At 38.4% G+C, this 21,498-nt stretch overlaps 1 protein-coding gene across 2 annotated transcripts in view; it reads left to right on the top strand.

The window, feature by feature from the left end:
- LOC149173560 (putative proline transporter 2) overlaps window positions 1-21,498 on the top strand; it is a 335,454-nt gene that overhangs the window by 197,748 nt on the left and 116,208 nt on the right. The window lies entirely within an intron of this gene.

Raw genomic sequence — 21,498 nt, 5'->3', positions numbered from 1 at the left:
AAGGGAGTGGTTCTTTTAATTTAATTATTTATTTTTCTAAGTTGTAATTAAGTTTTAGAAAGATAAGGTTGTTTATGATGTAAATGGTCTATTTGAGTCAATTAGTTAGATAGGTGGGGATTGAAGGATTTGATATTATCAACCCTAGTATGTATGAATACTATATTTATAATTTGTTACAGAATCCAGTGAGGGAATTTAGACTTTTTAGTAGAGACATTTTAGGATCTGAACCAATTCTGGTATTAGTATTCTTTAAGGTTTGTGTTAGATAAGAAAAGGGTCGAAACAGAGAACGGCCATCTTGGGGTTGATCAGGCCATTGATTCTATGTAAATGATTATGATTGAATAAAGTTCTTATATGTTCTTGTGAATGTTGTAGAACTGCTATTTGGGTTTAACCCTCGTAAGCCTGAGTGAAGTCATTATGTTAATCCTTGTTAATTTATGTCAATAATACATAGGTGATCATTACAGGATCAGCTTTATGTGTTTTATGGTTTCTTGGCGTGAACAAACTAGGATTATTCAAGTCTCGGTGTGAAACCACAGGCGGCCAAAGCCTTGTGCCTTAGTTTTTTCGCAAACCAATTAGCGAGAGCCAAGGTGATAAACAAACGGGAATTTGGCATAAATTGTTGTCCCGATCTCAGTCTCGGGATCTCAGGAGACGGTAAGAGTTAGAGAGGATTCAATGACATAAAGTGCCGAGACAAGAGTGGAAAGGTCAAGCCTAGATAGGTTTAGTGCCTTCAATGGGGGCCCTTAGACATAGCCATGGTTATATAATTATTCCCACCAACGTTAAGCTCCAATACATGAACATGTTTGGTGTTAAAGTTAAAAATAATGGAGAAATGGTTATATGGTTGTAACGTATCTCCTTAGTTTAAGATTAGTTCCTAGAGTTTAGGAGGTTGTTTACAACTATCTATTTTTCAGTGATGTATTTAATATTGTAATATTCATTTGATGAAATGTAGAGTGAACGAGATTGATAGTCTCCTCTTTGTTTTGAGTGCAGTCTCCCAGGTGCGGTACACACCTGTGAGCTGCAACTCCTTCATTTAATTCAAAGTGTGATTTTTATCTTGGTATCAGAGCTTAGGGTAGAGATAGCCTCATTTTTTTTAGGGATGTATCATTAGTTACATTTCTGTAATGGTAGGAGTACATGTAAATGTGTTTGTGTGATCAGGTGGAACTATAGTAACACCTGGAGTGAAGGGTCTCAGATGACTGATCATCTCTGAGCTGGAGAAAGGGTTGAGCAATTGGTGTGGATTTTTTGATGACAATCACGCTAATCCAGAGCAAAACAGAAAGGTGTGATTTTTTAAAGAACAGAGGCGCCCATTGGCGCGGGTTTGGGGCTGATAAGTGCACCAAAGAAATTATAACTAAATTGGCATGGATCTGTGGCTGTTAAGCGCGCCAATTTCCATGGACACTGTGAATTTTTCTTTTATGCAATTGGCGCGAATTTGTAGTTGTTCAGAGCGCCATAGAGCCAACCTCTTTCTCTCTGGAAATCTGCAATTTTTGTTGCAGATCGGAGTTGCCCGGTGGTGGCACATGGAGATTTCTACTCGGTGGTGGAAGATTTGATTTGCCCGGTGGTGGCGAATTGAGGTTCCTTGATCCGCTCGGATCGGACCCGCCTGGTGGTGGCGAATTGGGGTTCCGTGATCCGCTTGGAGGTAGCAGATCGAACCTGCCCGGTGGTGGCGAATCAGAGCTCTGTGATCTGCTCAGTGGAAGCAGATCGGTTTTTTGCCCGGTGGTGGCACAGTGCAGCTCCCTGATATGTTCGATGGAAGCAGATCGCCTTTGCCCGGTGGTGGCATGTTGGAGCTTGCTTGTTGATCTGTTCAGTGGTAGCAGATCGGTTTTGCCCGGTGGTGGCACATTGAAGTCCCTGATCTGTTTAGTGGCAGCAGATCGGACTTGCCCAGTGGTGGCACAGTGAAGTTCCTGATCTGTTCGGTGGAAGCAGATCGGACTTGCTCGGTGGTGGCCGATTGGAGTGCTCAGTTGGGTGAAAATGAACAATAGTATAGAATCATACCTCCACGAGTCTGGCAAACTCGATGGAACGAATTTCTCCAACTGGAAATTCAAAATGCAAACTTTGCTGGAGAGCGTAAATGCATGGGCGATCGTTGAAGGAAATGAGCCGAGATCTAGAACAGCAACCCAAGAACAAGACTGGGATAAAAGAGAAACGAAAGCAAAAGTTATACTGAAGATGTCCGTTAAGGAAAATATTATCCCACATATCAGAGATTCCAAGTCAGCAGCTAATCTATGGACAACGATCAAGAACCTGTACAAGACTTAGAATACAAATCGTGTTCTAGAACTCAAGGGAAAATTGTTTGCATTGAAGATGGACGAGAATGAGTCTGTTGGTGGATTCATGGCCAAATTCAAGGATCTGAGAGACAAAATGGGAGCTATTGGAGAAAAAGTGTCCAACTCAGATCTAGTTACACTCACATTGAACAGAATGACAGATGAACATTAGACATTCATCACAGGACTGTCAGCGAGGGAGAAATCCCCTTCATTTGATGAACTGACAGCGATTCTGCTCCAGGAGGAGGAGCGAAGACAGAATCTAAAAACTCAGAGCAATGACCTAGCTCTGATGGCGAAGAGGCGACAGTACAAAGGAAAGTAGCACCAGCACCAACATCAGCACCAGCAACCGCTGCAGCAGCAGCAGAAGGGGGCCAACTCTTTTCAAAAGAGACCATTCAGAGGTATGACTGATAATTATATTAAGAGATGTTTTTACTGTGGGAAACCTGGTCATCAGATTAAAGAATGCTATAAGAGGCAGGCGGATGAAAGAAAAGGCAAACAGAGGAAACATCAGGGTTGTTTTGCTGGTCAAGAGGAGGACCACAGCCATGATCTTCGACTATTCACAGTCGATTGTGCTCTTTCAGCATCAAAGGGAGATGAGGACGACATATGGTATGTCGACTCTGGCGCATCCTCTCATATGACCGGTAAGAAGGACTGTTTTGAATTTCTTGAAGAATCTGCATGTGGATCAAAGATTTATCTAGGAGATGACAGTGGGTATGAGATCAAAGGATGTGGAGATATTCCTGTGAAGCTACCTAGTGGTGACATTAAACATCTTAAAAATGTATTATATGTTCCAGGAATTAAGAAAAATTTGATCTCCGTCTCAATGATTACAGACCAGGACATGCAGGTGCAATTCTTTAAGAATGGTTGTGTCATTAAGGATAGCCAGATGGAAACAGCTGCAACAGGAGTGCGCATGGGGAATTTGTACGGATGCAAAGAGTATGCCACGACAAGCAATGGTTGCAGCTGGATCAATAGTCGAAAATCTCTGGCATCAGAGATTTGGACATCTCAATTTGCAAGACCTCATCTTACTTCAGAAGAAAGGTATGGTCGATGGACTCCCTGTTTTTCATAATGTCAAGCTGGAATGTGATGGATGTGCATTAGGGAAAATGCATAGAGAAGAGTTCCCTTTGCATGTCAACAGAAAGGAAAGAGACATCCTAGAACTAGTGCATACAGATATTTGTGGACCTATGCAAACTAGGTCCTTAGGAGGTGCATATTATTTTCTGTTGTTTACAGATGACTGCATTAGGTTTTCATGGATGTATTTTTTAAGTAAAAAGAATCAAGCCTTTCGGTACTTTAAAGAGTTCAAATCTATGATAGAGAACCAAACAGGAAAGAGGATAAAGATTCTCCGCTCGGACCAAGGGGGAGAATACAGGTTAGGAGAGTTCATGAACTTCTGCAAGCAGCATGGGATTATGCAGCAATTCATAGTGCCACACACTCCACAGCAGAATGGAGTAGCAGAACACAAGAACAGAACTCTTGTGGAGTGCGCAAGAAGTATGCTTCAAGGTAAAGGTATATCAAATGGTCTTTGGGCAGAAGCCATTAATACTGTTGTTTATTTAAAGAATAGGAGTCCTACTAAATGTCTAGGCTTCAAAACCCCCTTTGAAGCATTGTTTGGACTCAAACCAGCAGTTAGTCATCTAAGAATATTTGGATCTAAAGCTTATGCTCATATACCAAAAGCAGATAGAAAGAAGTTAGACCCCAAAGCCTTGAAATGTATATTTGTAGGATATGGAACAGAGTATAAGGCATACAAGTTATATAATCATGTGACTCATAAAGTTTTTGCAAGAAGAGATGTTGTTTTTCATGAATAGACTGAAGATGGAAAGGAAGACTCTAGCAATGACATCCACATTCCATTTTTGATAGAAATGAACAGTGACGAAGATGAAGAGCAGGAGCAGGAGTAGAAACAGGAAGAAGTAGCAAAAGTTAGTGTAATAAGTGATGATGCAGGCCCGGAAAGTGCTAAAACAGATAGAGTTGAGGTAAGTCCTCTACCTAGAATATCAGGTAGGAAGACTAGACTACCTGAAATATTGAAAGGCTATGCTTTAATGTCCAAAATTTTAAACATTTTAGAACCTTCAAACTATGAAGAAGCAAGTAAATCAGATGAATGGAGGGCTGCAATGCATGAGGAAATTGAATCAATATATAGAAATCATACTTGGGATTTAGTTGAGTTTCGTGAAGGAAAAACCCCTATAGGTTGTAAGTGGCTGTATAAACCTAAGATAAATGCAGATGGGAGTGTAGAAAAATACAAAGCTAGACTGGTAGCAAAGGGTTATTCACAGCAAGAATGCATATATTTCAATGACACCTTTGCCCCTGTAGCTAAATTAAATACAATCAGAATGCTAATTTCATTAGCAACAAAACATAAATGGAAGCTACACCAGCTAGATGTTAAGTCTACATTTCTGAATGGAGAATTAAAGGAAGAAATTTATTTAGTACAGCCTCCTGGTTTTGTGAAAAAGGGGCAGGATCATTTAGTGTGTAAATTGCATAAGGCACTTTATGGTTTGAAACAAGCACCCAGGTCATGGTATGAGAAAATTGATTCATTTTTTATACAGCATGGTTTTCATAGGAGCCTCAATGACCCAAACCTGTATACCAAGATAAATAAACAGAGGCAACTCATTTTGATTTCTTTGTATGTGGATGACATGATTATAACAGGAAATGCAAATAATTTGATCAAAGAAATCAAGCAGCAAATGTCACAGGTATTTGAAATGAAAGAGCTTGGAGATCTTCATTATTGCCTAGGTTTGGAGGTGTGGAAAGATTCTGGTCAGACTTTTCTAACTCAAGGAAAGTATGCCAGAACCCTGTTGGAAAGATTCAGAATGGAACAGTGTAAAACAACAGCAACACCATTGCAGCATAATCTCAAGTTAAGCAGTGATGATGGCACAAAACAGGTGGATGCCACTTTGTATAGATAGATAGTGGGAAGTTTGATATATCTCACGACAACTAGACCTGATCTGGCATATTCTGTTAGTATGCTAAGCCAGTGTATGTCTAGACCACTTGAAAGTCACTGGATTGCAGCAAAATGTGTGTTGAGGTACCTTAGTGGTACTTGTAATTATGGTATTTTATACAATGACATTTCTGATGTTACTTTAGCATGTTATTCAGATTCTGATTGGGCAGGTGACCTGGATGATCGTAGATCCATCACAGGTTATTCATTTAGTATTGGATCCGGAGTTATCTCGTGGAGTAGCAAAAAGCAAAGTATTGTAGCATTATCATCATGTGAAGCTGAGTACCAAGCGTTGTGTGCAGCAACATGCGAAGCCATATGGTTGAGGAGATTGCTTAGTGATGCAGGCAAAAGTCAGAAAGAAGCGACCAGCATCAAAACTGACAACCAGAGCACAATAAAGCTTGCATACAATATAGTTTTCCATAAAAATACTATACATATTGACACTCAGTTTCATTTTGTTCGAGAAAAGATACAGTCAAAATAAATATGTGTGGAGTATTGTAATACTTGTGATAATTTAGTTGATATTTTTACTAAGCCTCTAGGGCGAGTAAAGTTTGAGTTATTTAGAGGGATGTTAGGAGTGCAGAATGACCCTTTCTCCATTAAGGGGGGGAGTTAAAAATAATGGAGAAATGGTTATATGGTTGTAACGTATCTCCTTAGTTTAGGATTAGTTCCTAGAGTTTAGGAGGTTGTTTACAACTACCTATTTTTCAGTGATGTATTTAATATTGTAATATTCATTTGATGTAATGTAGAGTGAACGAGAGTGAGAGTCTCCTCTTTGTTTTGAGTGCAGTCTCCCAGGTGCGGTACACACCTATGAGCTGCAACTCCTTGATTTAATTCAAAGTGTGATTTTTATCTTTTATCTGTTAAGGCTTCTATTGGAATTTGAACTAAGCACAAAGTCGAGCTAGTGCTAGGCCAACCGCGACAATTGGGAAAGGCTTGCATCACTAAGTTTGGTCGAATAGACTACAACCAATGTTTAGCACTAACATATAAAATCGAGTTTGGCCTACACCATTAGTGGTATTAGAGAAATACAATCCGCTCAATTGAATCTTGCGTGGATTTAAGACAAATTCAGCAGTTCTAAGGAAAGTTTCAAAAGTTTGACGAGTAATATGGTCTTCTTATTTTCAATTTTATTTGGAATACCAACAATAGAAGAAGGTGAGGTGATAGAATATTATAGTTATAGGAATCATAACAAGAAAAAAAGTAAGAGAACTCTTTAGGAAGAGTAGAAATTGGAAGAACCCACCGTGGAAAGGAGATTCTTGTGTATTAGAGTAAGAGAGAAGAGTTTAGCAGAAGGATCTTTGAAACAATGAAGGAAATGCAGATTGAAGGTCATTCCATCCTAGAGCAAAGTGAGAGTTTGAAAAAAATATCATGGGAGTAGATATTGTAGGTATTAAACTTGTTGATGAAATTGTATGTGGATGCAAGTAGTAGTAGTATGGTATTGTAACAAAAGATTACAGCTAGGAAGCTATGACAGAGAAAGAATGGGACCAGGTAAAGCTCTCAAGTGAAAGCTTGCAGCGGGAGAATTTTGCAGCAAGGGATGTTCTCAACAAATTTCAGCTAAAGACTGAATGTAAGGAGAATAATGGAAGTTCTCATAAGAGAAGTGTTAGTAAAGCGCAGAAGCCCAAAGAAGAGCAAGGAGTGCTCAGAAGGTTCCAGGGAAAGAGCCAGTGATGCCAAGAGATAAATCTCAGGAGGAAAGCTTGATGAGGTATTGTGTAGCAATTGTTAAGACTGGCTATTAGGAGGCGGCTTGGTTGCAGTGCACAGTGAGCATGGAGAAGCTCATAAAAGGAAAGATGGAAATAAATAAAAACAGTCGAAGGAAGAATTCAGAAAAAAGCCACGGCAAGAGGCCCAGAAAAAACCAAGGCAATTGGCTTAAAGAGAATGAGTGATCAAGACTTTGATAAATAAATGGTTGAGTTAAGTGCACAAGTTAGTAATATTAAAAAAGTTTCTACAGAAGGAAATCAAAGACGACCTAAGACGAGGATGGGATGTAAGGAAAAAGGTCAAATGACCCGTTAAGATATTATTTGATAAGAAGTTAATATAGAGAATGAAGACAAAGAAGAAACACAGTAGAGCTGAGCATGGAGAAAAGTCTCTAAAGAAGAAACACAGTAGAGCTGAGCATGGATAAAAGTCTCTAAACGAAGAAGAGGTTCACATTTGTTAACACAAACTAGGATCAATATTGAGAGAGGATGATGATGGTGATGAGATGATGATGTGTTTATATCAGCACAAAGAAGACATGTCAATGACATCAAAAGGATCTCATGAGTTTCTATTAATGCTCTGAATAAATGTTTTTAAAGTATAACCAATTTTGTGAAAAGAATAGGAAATAATAATTCCCTCGCTCTTAGTAATTCCAACTCACTCATGATCATGAATAATTTGTTCCTTGGGAGTGTAATGCAAGAGAAATCCCATCAAAAATAAAACACTATGACTAGACTTAAGGGGCCTTTGAAATTTACTAAAGGGAGTTGGTTCCCTTAATTTAATTATTTATTTTCCTAAGGTGTAATCAGGTCCTAGAAGGATAAGGTTGTTTCCTTTAATTATGATGTAAATGGTTTATTTGAATGAAATAGTTAGATAAGTGGGGAATGAAGTATTTGATATTATCAATCCTCGAATGTATGAATACTATATTTTTAATTTGTTACATAATCTGAGTGATTTTAGAATTGTTAGTGGAGATGTTGAAATTTGACGACTAAAAAGTTTTCTGCAATCCCAACCCGGTTTTAGTTTCACCTTATCACTCCCATTTAGTTAAATTCTCTTTCCCATAAACATATATTCAACATATAGAATTCTAGAAATGAAGTTTTCATATTAAAACACATGGGACTGTCAACACTGCTGAAAATAAATATGGACATAAACAGACCAACAACACACATAAAAATACACACAAATTTTTGGTCAACTTAGACCCAAGCAAAACCCCTTCAATCTTCTCTAGGGAAAACCTGTTAGAAAGCTCTTCAAATTTATTTATCTTTCAAGTTTAGGAAAAATACATTTGTAGACAAAACAAAATAGCAAAACACAACTTATCTCTTCAGCCCAAAACTCCTTGAAAACCATGCACACTTTGCCTTGATTTTTGTGCTCAATTGAAGTTGAAAATATGTATTGTATGGATACAAACTGGACTGTATGGATTTTGTATAGACTATATGGATTTTTCAATTTTTTTCTTTTCAAAAACTTCTCTCGAACGACATGTAGCTCACAGCATTAAATGTTGTTTGTACCATACTTTCTGTTGTCTTCTATGCCTTGATTTCCGTGCCCAACTTTGCCCAGAAATCACTCCTTTAGCTTGTTGCAACAAATTTCTCTTTTAGAACTTTTCTCCAGCTCTCAGCCTCATTTTTCCAATCTGCTCATGAAGAATGAATGCATTCTGCCTTTTCTTTTCCCCCTTTTGTTTCCCTAAATGACTTTTGAGCAACCCTAAGATCTAATGGCTCAGATTCATTTAGATCAAGCGATGAGAATAAATGTGCATTTAATTCTCACTTCCTATCTTTTAACCCACCCATTAAATAAAGTACCCACATTGTACTTTATGTCTAAAATCACTTTTCACTTTATAATTTAACATTGACTTTACCACTTATAAAGTCGCTTTCACTTTACTTAGGAAAATAATTATTTTGGACACTTTTCCCTAGGTAGAGACTAACCCATGGGAAACCACTTGTCCAAGGTACATTAAAAATCAACACTCCCTTTTACCGAGGAAAGTGTTTCTCACCACACCCATCTTGTCTCTGAAATGGATATGGTTGCCTCTTAGTAAGGACTTCATGAGAACACCGGCCCCCTGCTCATCCGTTGATATATACTCCAGCTTCACTGCCCCCTTCTGAACATAATCCCTGATGAAATGATATCTAATGTCAATGTGCTTTGACTTGTCATGAGACACTGGATTCTTAGCCTCAGAAGAGCTCAAAGAAATTGACTTTTTCTTTTGACTGAACCACGACACAACTGTCGAACCCAATCCAAAGTAACACCCTGAAGTGCTTTTCTTGTTAGAAGCATAACCTTCCCAATCTGCATATGTGTAACCTACCAACGTCACTCCATCTCCCCGCCTATAGCCCATACCATAATCAAGAGTCCCCTGCACGTAGTGAAGAATGTGCTTTGCAGCTAGCCAATGCACCCTCCTGGGCTCAACCATGAACTGGCTAAGTGTGTTCATTGCAAAGCATATATCTGGCCTAGTGTTGATCAAATGCATCAAGGACCCAATAAGTTGCCTATACAATGTGGGATCCATTAAACTAGAATCTAAAGCATGGAGCATCTTCTAGTTGGTGATCATAAGTGTGGACATGGGTCTACAGTCTACCATGTGAAATCTGCTCAACACATCCACAACATATTGGCCCTACCCCAGAAAGATATGCCCCTCCTCTTGCCACACCTCAAGCCCCAAAAGGTAATGCATCAGTCCAATTTCCTTCATCTTGAACTCCATAGAAAGATCCTCCTTGCAACCACTAACCAATCTTTCTACCCCAGTAAAGAACAAGTCATCAACAAACAACACAATAATGACCAGATCATCCCCTACAACAATGTAGTATAGTTTTGGATCTGCATCACTCTTTGTTAAACCCATCTGCTGCAAGTAAGTATCAGTCCTCGAATACCAAGCTCTTGAAGCTTGCTTAAGTCCATAGAGTTCTCTCCTCAACCGACATACATGGGTCTCTCGCCCAAGTACCTCAAAGCCTTGTGGCTGTGTTATCGGGAAATCTAGTGTCTATATAGAGCTGCTAGTCCCACTAAGATGGGTAGCTATCTTAGAAATAAACAGATTAAAGTTATTAAAGTTATTTTCATTTTCCTTTATGAGAAGTAGATAGGAGAGGATCAAAGAATACCAACCTCGATCTTGCACGTGGTTCTTTGCTTGTTCCTTCTCCTCATCGATAGGTCTTTGCCGCTTCTCCCTTGACCACTCCGCTTCAAAGAGTACTTGTAAAGTAAAAGCAGCATAATACCTTCAAAGTGCATAGATCTACAATCATAAGCAATATAGGACCAGATATATATTGACCACACAAATGCATATACTATCAGACATACAAGAATGTGGAGGAAAACTTCAATAGATTTATTAATATGAAGATTAGAAGAGAGGATTACAACTCATTGATCTGGCCCAACGTCATCCTCCCAGCATGAAAGCCCTTCTTCACCTCATGAAAAGCTTAGATCACCCAACACTATGATATTCCACTAAGAAACCAATAGCACTTCCTTACAAGATACAAAATTCTAGCCCCTGGATCTCTGGGACGAGGGATCCATATAAAGATGATTGCAGGGAGGTGAGTGAACTTCTGGGATTTTGATTAGTGTCTTCTCTCTGATAGTTCTTCATTCCACTTGGAGATTGATTATCTCTTACTCATCCCTGGGCGAATTCAGAGAGGCAAGTGTCACAGGATAAGTTTCTGGAAGATTCCATGATCATCCACTTCGAAAACTGTCTCTACCATTTGTCCATTCTTTCCCATCGCACCCTATAGAAGGGCTTTCCAGTATGCATCTCACCTTTTACACTGGGTACGTGAGATGCATCGCACCCTTAGCACTGAGCAACCTGTATGGTCCAGTTTTGACCAATTATGAGCAGTTTTCTGTGGAGAACTTCTGGGAGATGATGCAATCAGCTGACCTTGTTCCTTTAGGGCATGAAACAACACTTTTAGGGACTTAAAAGCCCTTGGTTTATGGACATATATGATTGGGGTTGCAGTGCCCAAAAATTTCTATAACAGTTGCCCCCTAAAGCATGAGGTCGTTAATCTTTTGATGTCGGGTGAAATGCTTTATCATGAGGATCCGAGGTTTTTCGAACTGGAAGGTGACCTGTAATAAGATAAAATACAATACATTATCTTCATAATGTTTTCATGATCTGGCTGAGGCGGGCATTCCCATGTTCAGCTTTATAAATTCATTTTCATGTACATAGGACAGACAACCATCTGTGGGGCAGAGTGATGATTCTGATAGAGCCATCATCCTTGGATTTGGATGATCATTTGTGCAACAATGATGTACATTTGATGTCTTTATTTTCCTGAATATAACGTAGCCTGGATGGATGAAACTAGATCTGGTGTCTTCAAACTCATCCAATCTTCACCCGAAGTACAAGTCGATCCATGTGAAAAATGTTCTGGAGTCGAACATGGAAAGACATCACCTGATTACCAGCCAATGATGTAAGTTATTAACAGGCACGAGAGGAATCACCGATAATGATGATGACCCTCAAGGTATGATAGTATAATTCGTGTGGTGTGAAAATGGGACTTGGCGTCGAATGCCACGCAAAATATCTCGGTCGAAGGCCATTGATGTAAACCTGTCGCCGAAAGTGAGAAACTTGCCATTGAGGCATGCAAGCTTCAAAGTACTGAAAGGGTTGTTCCTAGGTCGACTTCTTGGATAATAAGCTGATGTCGATAAGAAGTGACCCGTCATAGGAGGGCCTTAATAAATCCCACATCTATGACACGGAATGGAGAAAATGACTTTTGGAGGTGAAAACGATCTGATGATACAGGGTTCAGGGTGGCGGTCATGAAAGAATGAAGCGTAAAGGTATTGCAGCTGATGAGACACAAGATGGGTTGGTGAATTCTCTGATCGACTTCTCTTGAACATATTGGTGACACTTGAAATGGATTGGTAGCATTAACCCCAAATATGGATGGTATGGTGGACCAATGGTAATATGACCAGTGAATGGAATAACCCAACCCGACTCAGACATGGAGTGAAAGTGTTATGTTCAAGAGCGACTTTCCTACTAATAAAGTTTCTTCAAGTTTTCTTCCCAATTTTTCCCCAGACATTGCTAATTAGTACCTCTTTATTTTTATCAAGCTTGAGGAGGATAACATATGCTTGTTCTATAATTTTCCCTTTGGGCAAACATGTCACTATGTTTTAACGAGCCTACCGACAGTGAAACTCCTTCTTGTCTATATCGACAAGTTTGTCGCTATTGGTTTTAACGAGTTTAACGACAAAGACAACTCGGTCCTTTTTCAATTTTAGAGAGTCTGAAAAGGGATGGAAAGGAAACTCCATTAATCCTTTTTCGTCATGTAATCCCTTAAGTCCGAAAAAGTATAAAATAATCCGAAAGGGATGAATTTTCGATAGTTTTAACGAGCCGAACAAGACAAGCGCTCGATATTTTTGTGTAATAATATCTCAGGTCCAGAAAGATTAAAATCTAGAGGAGGGATAGCACTCTCGGTAGCTTTAACGAGCTGAAGAGGCCAACTGCTCGGCAATATTTTCATATTTTATGAGTCAGATGAAAAGAGCTTAAAGGAGACTCGTTTTTTGAGGAATGAGTGATAATTTCAGGTAGCAACTAATCCCAGGTAAGGTTTGGAATTTTCCAATCATGGTAGTGTCATAAGGATGGCTAACAGAATCACTCTTCGTAGCTATTCCTCAAAAGGGGTAAACAATCAAATGGAGGCGAATGATCAGCTAAAACAAAGTGGAGGTGATGATGAGAACATGACCAAGGCTCAGGAGCTGATGATAATGCATTCACAATGGTTATTTACCAGAAATTGGTTCATTTTTTAATGAGCTTAAACTTTGGGGGAAACATTTGCTCATTGCTTAGGTTTAATTTTTAACGAGCTTGAACTTCACATAAAATTTGCTTGTGCCAGTCGTATAATAAGGACATCTCATCGATAGATTCCATTTTTATGGAGCTTGCACCTTTCGAAGCTTTGCTCTGTATCCTTTCTTTATGTAAGCTAGGAACAACCAATCCTACAAGTTTAAAGGGTTTGAAAATCTACAAACTAAGAAAATAAATGGTCGCTCTTCACTTGCACGCAAAAAGGTTTGCATGCCCCCAGGTATAGTGAAGTAGAGTTTCGAGGTTACCCCTCAATTTGCAAACAAAACATTTGCTTTGTCAGGAAAGGCCTACCTTTTATAGGTTACCCCTCAATTTGCAAATGAAACATTTGTTCTATCAGGAAAGGCATACCTTCTAATGGAGGTATCTTATTCGGTCTAATCCCATTTTCTTATACGGACGGGTGTCAAACTAGTCATATATCCTTCATAGAAACCTACCCTATACCCAGAGTTTTCCTGCCGAAGCAGACCAGGGTGCATGCCCCCTGGGTTTCAGTCACGACCCCCGAATTACTCACGTTCTTCAGGTGGACGGATTGGATATTGATGAGACATTCCTTGCATGAAAATACCATTTAGGGATGGTATTTGACTATTTTCCATGTGTGAGCCAGGGAACGAAAGCTGGTCTACGAGTTAGACCACTCTGCCTTCATGCGAAAAACACATTACTCGAAAGAGTGAGGAGATAATGGCTCCCGTGCAATAAATATAGTCACGCCCAAGGAGTAGATTGTAATCTAAAGGCCCTTGGACTACCATTACATTCGTATACATGGGTTTCCTTCTCAAAGTTATAGGCACATTTGGAAGGATCCCTAATGGTCGACTAGTTCCTTTGTCGAAGCCTGTCAGATTTATCATCTCAGGCATAAGCAATGGTGAACCAAGCGCTTTCCAAGTAGTCGAGGAAATGATACTCATAGAAGCCCCTTCATCTATGATGGTATCGACCATGACCATTCTGTAAGCTTGAACAAAGATTCGAAATGGTACATTAGACGGTAGACGGGGTCTACCTAGTAGATTCCAATCGAAGAAAACCACTAGGTTGCTTGGAGGTGGGACCGAATAGACGACCGGATATGACTCTGGCGAACTTCCTTCCTGCGGTAAAGGAACGGGTAGATTTCCCCCATGTTCATTGAATTCTGTGTTTACGAAAAGAATTTGAACGTGTCGTTCTCATTCTCTTCGGTGATTGGATCATCTAAAGATGGACCTTCGGAAGACATGACCGGGTCGACTACCACCTCAACCTTTTGACTTTCATCTGGTATGGATTCAGCAGGTTTATCTTCAATGATAGATGTTTCGATCAACCACAAAGTTGTGTCGGTCGAGTTTTCAACTAGCGATGGACTCGACAAGACTTTCTTGTATCCAGGAGGAAGCCGCAGCGATGAAGCGGGACGGTTATCCAAGACTCTTTTTGCTTTGTCTAGGAAGAGACAACAGTGGACGACCTGGTCACCTTCACACAGTTTACAAGGAAATTTACATTTCCTTTTCTGTCCACATGCTTCACTTTCACTACTTGATGCTGTACATTCAACATGATTTTCAAAGGTTGATGACACCGGATTGTGCAAACGAGGAGACCAGTCCCTTAAGATCCGAGGGATACAAGGACAATCTCGATGATAGTGGTCTCCTTTGCAAATGACACATGGAGATTTAGGTTTGGACGGTGTAGTGTGTGGAGTTTTGTTAGACGACGTATGGTTACCCCTTTTTGCCTTTGGTTCCTTCTTCTTCTTTTCCTTCTTCTCCTTCCCCTTCTTCTCCTTCTTAGTTACTTGACTTTTGGCTTTACCAGCTTCATCAAGTGAAGAGGAAGGAGGAGACGGGGAATCAGACGAAGTAGAAGGTTGGGGTAACTTTAGTATCATCTAGTTGCTGACTTGATTTTTCAGGAATCACGATGTTCTGAACGACGGAGGTCGAGAAGAGCCATATTGGCAAGCCAGTCGTCAATCCTGGAAGTGACAATGTGGCCATATGAGGTGCACCAACATCTCCCCAAGAGAAGAAATGACCAGGATTTCCCCCAAGGGGAAATCCTTGGTTAGTGGACTCCATTTTCCTCAACCTAAGACCAACGCGGGAATAGTGACGTTATTCCGATTGAAATAAATTTTAGACACTTTGACACAACTTGCTTTTTCAATTTTTAAGAGTTGAGAAAAAACAAAAGATGACTCTAGTCGCCTTCAATTTTTAATGACACTGAAGTGACAAGTGCTCAGATGTACCTTTTCCTTTAAGGAGTTTGAAAAGGAACGAAAGAGACTACTCTGGAAATCTAGACAGAGGGATCACCAAAGAAATCGCAAAACTATAGAATACTTTTTATGGTATGGCAGTCAATCTTCCCATGTTGTGTTCAGTGCATTGCGATAAATAGAGCAGCAGACACGGATTCCTATGGATAAAGGATATAGCCTATTGTGGTCTCCCAATATATACTCGACGTTACGTGGGAGCACAAGTCTGTGCTGGCACTTGTCATCTCAAAGAGGAGGAATCACCCAACCAACAATGAAAGTGATAGTTACCAGGATTTACGACGCCGGAATACATCTCTAGCCTAGACTTCTAAATGTTGTGTGTTAGGTTCCAAAGCATTTTTATGTTCATTGAATTTATTTTACAGTTGATATTTCTTAAGAAATTTTCCTTTCAGGTTCACCGTGTGATGTAGATATACAATTCCTGAAATGCAATCTAAGATGATAAACAATCATTTAATCTTCTTTTTGTAATGAAAATCCTAGCTACTAAAGAAAGAGAGATGACATTCTTTCAACATAGAGCAGAGAGCACACACTAGATGCACTGTCCTAAATCAAACCAACAAGCAATCTAAATGCAAATGAACATGCGTGTAGTTTTTTTCAGCCTTCTTAATGTGTGAATGACAAGAAGAATGTTAAGTACAAATATGAATTATCTTTTCAAAGCGACAATACTAACAAATTTATCTTCAAAAACAAAAGGAAGATAATGATGACACTTTGCAACTTTGAATTGAAAACTGCTTTCGACACCTGAAAAAATACTAATTCAAATCAAATACAAGAGTAACTATATAATCGACCATCAATAACAATAGAATTCTTTTCTTTGACTGAAAATGACACTTGCGACACTTTCAAATCAAAAGACGACAGTTTGATTACGCTACTTTTTGTAAAAGAGAACTGTAAATGGCACACAATACATAAAAACATTCACAATTCTTTGTACTATGGAGGCAGAATCATGCAAAGGAAGGGAGTTTCCACAGTGGTATACTAATCACAGATAGCAAAACTCCTGAATAAAGCTGAAGAGAGTGAACAAAGAAACCAAAATCTGAGAGCAGAAGAGGTCTTATTTGATCAGCACACCTGCAACATGCAGAAAGTGCGATGCAGCGCACCTACTGCACACGGGAGGTGTGATGCATCCAGATTCCCAAGAGGAGAAAGTGCGCTGGTCCAGGGATGAGACTTCAACTTGGTTCTTGGTCACAGTTTGCAGCTTAGTTCAGGGATTTAGGCCGAGCTAATGATAGTCAATAAACAGAAATCACAGGGGCTAATCTAATGAGGTTACTAGAGCCACCACTAGGGCAATTAGGGTGTTTGAAAATTGATTGTTTAGTTTATAAACAAAACCCGGAGATAGACTAAAGCAGCATTGATCTACTTTGCACTTGCATAGAAAATGCAAACCGAAGGCTAGTTGGCTTAACTTCAGGCTCCATTTGTAAGTTTATAAAGCAAACAAGTATAGACAAGAAAACAAGCTATTCGCTCCCTAGTGGAGTCACCATTTTGTTATCGGGAAATCTAGTGTCTATGCAGAGATGCTAGTCCCACTAAGACGGGTAGCTATCTTAGAAACAAACAGATTAAAGTTATTTTCATTTTCCTTTATGAGAAGTAGATAGGAGAGGATCAAAGAATACCAACCTTGATCTTGCACTCGGTTCTTTGCTTGTTCCTTCTCCTCACCGACAGGTCTTTGCCGCTTCTCCCTTGACCACTTTGCTTTCAAAGAGTACTTGTAAAGTCAAAGCAGCATAATACCTTTAAAGTGCACAGATCTACAATCATAAGCAATATAGGACCAGATATATATTGACCACACAAATGCATATACTATCAGTCATACAAGAATGTGGAGGAAAACTTGAATAGCTTTATTAATATGAAGATTAGAAGAGAGGATTACAACCCATTGATCTGACCCAGCGTCATCCTCCCAGCATGAAAGCCCTTCTTCACCTCATGAAAAGCTTAGATCACCCAACACTATGATATTCCACTAAGAAACCAACAACACTTCCCTACAAGATACAAAATTCCAGCCCCTGGATCTGAGGGATGAGGGATCCATATATAGATGATTGCAGGGAGGTGATTCAGCTTCTGGGATTTTGATTAGTGTCTTCTATCTGATAGTTATTGATTCCACTTGGAGATTGGTGATCTCTTACTCATCCCTGGGCGAATTCAGAGAGGCAAATGTCACAGGAGAAGTTTCTGGAAGATTCCTTGATCATCCACTTCGCAAACTGTCTCTGCCATTTGTCCATTCATGCCCATCGCACCCTACAGAAGGGCTTTCCAGTATGCATCGCACCTTTTACACTGGACAGGTGAGATGCATCGCACCCTGAGCACTGAGCAACCTGTATGGTCCAGTTTTGACCAATTCTAAGCAGTTTTCTATGGAGAACTTCTGAGAGATAATGTAATCAGCTGACCTTGTTCCTTTAGGGCATGAAACAACACTTTTATGGATTTAGAAGCCCTTGGTTTATGGACATATATGATTGGGGTTGTAGTGCCAAAAATTGTTTATAACAGGCTGCTCAACATACACCTCCTCCTCTATAACTCCATTCAGAAATGCAGTCTTCACATCCATCTGATGGATATGCCAACCCATTTCTGCAACAATAGAAATAAGGGACCGGATAGAAGTGTACCAAGCTACGGGAGCGAAAGTATCATCATAGTCAACTCCATCTATGAGAACCCTCTAGCCACAAACCTTGCCTTGAACTTCTCAATGCTTCCATCTGCAACATGTTTGATCTTGTAGAGCCACCTGGAAGTCACAACTGACTTGCCCTAAGGCCTAGGCACCACTTCCCAAACGTTGTTCTTAATGATAGATGCATACTCCTCCACCATAGCCTCTCTCCATACCTCTTGGCTAGCAGCCTCCTGTTGAAGCCACGAAATTTGCTGCAACAATATGAGGGATAACCACCCAGTTTGAACCTTGAAAGCAACTCCTTTTCCATTTGGTATAGTGACTCTGACTGGGGATAATGGGACCAGTTTCCTAAAGAGGATTGATAATTTTGATGAGATGATATTCGAAGTAGTAGGGAACGATTCAACTAAGTATAATTTAATCTAAATAATAAACACACACATATATATATATATATATATATATATATATATATATATATATATATATATATATATATATCTAACATTATCTAACTATAAATATACCTGGGAATAAATTAAGATATGCGATCTACAATGATGTCTCAAAGGAATTGGTAATAAAGATCATTCAACTGCCAAAATAAATGAAATCATTTAACGATAATTGTTTTGGATAAATAGTTAGACAAAATAATTGAGAAAACTATATTGCATATGTAAATTGTTCATGTATTCAAAACGGAATTAGAGCTAAAACATCATACAAAAGTACAATAATGCAGAACTATAACTTAGAATTTCATACATAAAACAATCAAGAGAAAAAGTATTGCTAATACATAAATAAAACACAACCATACGATAAAAGTACCATATATGATAGGTCCTGCTCATGTGCTCAACAATATTGACCCAATTTCATCCAATCCAATACACTCTAAGAGTACAAAAGTGTAATTTCAGTAGAGCATGCTAGATATTCAAAGAAAAATAGATCATGTTCCATTAATTTCATCAAAGCCTTCCCAAAAATACAGAAGTGTAATGTCTTGAAAAGTATTTTTGACAAAATTCTGGACCCCTCTCTAAATGCATAAGAGGGGTTTAAATATTAAAATACATGCCTCAAAAATAGATTATTACAAAAATATCCGAGGATATTTCAAACAACCTTCCTTAGAGTGGGAAAAAATAAAACTAAAAATAGAATTACACTAATGACTAGCTCCTTTGAACTTGAACTAACTTAATCGGATAACTTGATCTTTGAGGTTGCAAATGTCGATCATTGGTTTTAGCTGAGGTGGCTAGCTGATTGTGGATTTTAACTACCTGGCAAATAGGGCATCTGACAAAGTTGGCATCATCTTATGTGCAAAGGTTGTTAACACCGCAGAGTCATTCACTGGTTGTGTGGTTTTACTAGAAACTGTTAGTATGTCTCCCAATTCAGTTTGGTTAGCTTTTTAATTGCTTCTTCCTTGTTATGCGTTGTCTATCTCCATCGTTGCTATCACTGTCGCCCTTTCTGCCTATTTCAACTGTGAATACCCACTGTAAACATAATATCTTTGTGGGATTCCTCTATTTTTGGTAGGTCAACCTTTCTTCCCTCCTCAGACTCTTGCCAGGTGATAAATTCAGAAATATTTTTATGGATCTCTTCGTATTCAAACCTCATATCAATTACTTGGTTTTTCAATTTATCACTGGCCTCACAGTAAGGATTAATCTGTGAGATTTTCTAGCAGAACATTTCTTCCTGCTGAATTAATGGGGAATTGAGCTTGATTTCTTCTTTGATGAATTTGTCAGTTTGCATGTTATCTTTGAATCTATCCAACATGGTTTGCATTTGGTGAATCTGTGATTCCTTTTCTGATAAGCTGGTCTGGTGCTATAACCTCATCTACTCAAATTCCCTCTGAAGTTGAGCTACCTATTGTTCTGCTTGTTGATTAGTTTTTTCTTGTTCTAATTGTTGTTCAAGTAGCAGAATTTTCTGTTCTTTTTCCTTTAGTAGCATTCAGACTTTCATTGCCTTATTTATGGTTGTTGTGGCATAAGCTCCTGTGAACTATGACAACTTCGTGAGATTCTATGATGGGTCAACAGGAGTGTCCTTCCACACAACATCCATTGGTTCATTCTCTAGAGTTGCAATAGTCGTGGTGTCTAGTTTCCTCTTCTTCCTTTGTCTTTTAACTACAGCCTTATGAGTAGGACTGTAGAATATAACTAATGGAGGTATCTCCTCAATTCTCAAGACAATTTCGGAAGTAGGAAAAACAAGAATAACCTCAATATCCTAAGTACCTGTAGTGCCTTGCTCTGTTGTTTCTGGCTTTTCTTTGTGCTAGGTCTCTTTGGGGGTTTGAAAATCAGATTTTTCCTCAATATTTGTGCTTGTTTTGAGCTTCTTATTGAATTTATCCCATTCCTTGTCAAGGTAAATGACTGGAACCTTCCCTGGTTGAACTGAAGTGGAAGCAACCTCTGCCTGCTTCTTTGCCAAGGACTATTCGACTGCTTCCTCAGTACTTCCAGCTATATCTTTCTCGGAATATTTATTTGTGTTTCCTCCTCCATTCTGAGATTGTTGTTCTGAGTTCTCCGACTCATGATTTGACTTCTCTTGGGTTTCTTCTTCAAAATTTTCTTTTGAACTTCCCTCCAAGCTTATGCTAGGAGTTGGTTCTCTTATTGGTTCAATCTGTAATAGGTCCAATGGGACCTTTAACAGTCTCTTATTCCTATATACATGAAAAGCATTAATATCTTCTGGGCTTAACTGTAATGATGCTGAATGTAGGACCTGTGAAAATGTTTCTGCTCCTTTTAATAATAATAATAAAATAAATAATAATAATAATAATAATATAAAATAAATAAATAAATGTAAAATAAATATAAAATATAAAATATAAAAATAAAAGATAAAAATAAAATAAAATAAATAAATAAATAACATAAAATAAAAAATATAAATTAAATATAAAATAAAATAAAAAATAAATAATAATAATAATAATAATAATAAATATAAATAAAATAAATTATAAATAAATAATAAATAAAAAATTTAAATAATAAAAAAAATAATATATATATATATATTATTTATTAAAATACAAAATAATCTGAAATATGAAATTGAATAATACCATAACATAATATAATATAATATAATACAATTACAATTATAATTTAAATAATAATATTATTATTACTATTTTTATTAATAAAACATAAAGTGATTAAGTATAGCGTATCAATTTTAGTCCTTTTAAATATCTATATTTTAGAATAACAAGATTTGAAGTCT

This window comes from Pinus tabuliformis, chromosome 4_2 (genome assembly GCF_031772625.1).
Source record: "Pinus tabuliformis cultivar Carrire ecotype Pingquan chromosome 4_2, CPIR1, whole genome shotgun sequence".
NCBI classification, from domain to species: Eukaryota; Viridiplantae; Streptophyta; class Pinopsida; order Pinales; family Pinaceae; genus Pinus; species Pinus tabuliformis.
Note: the sequence above shows the minus strand (reverse complement) of the source record. Positions and strands in the feature narration are given on the sequence as shown.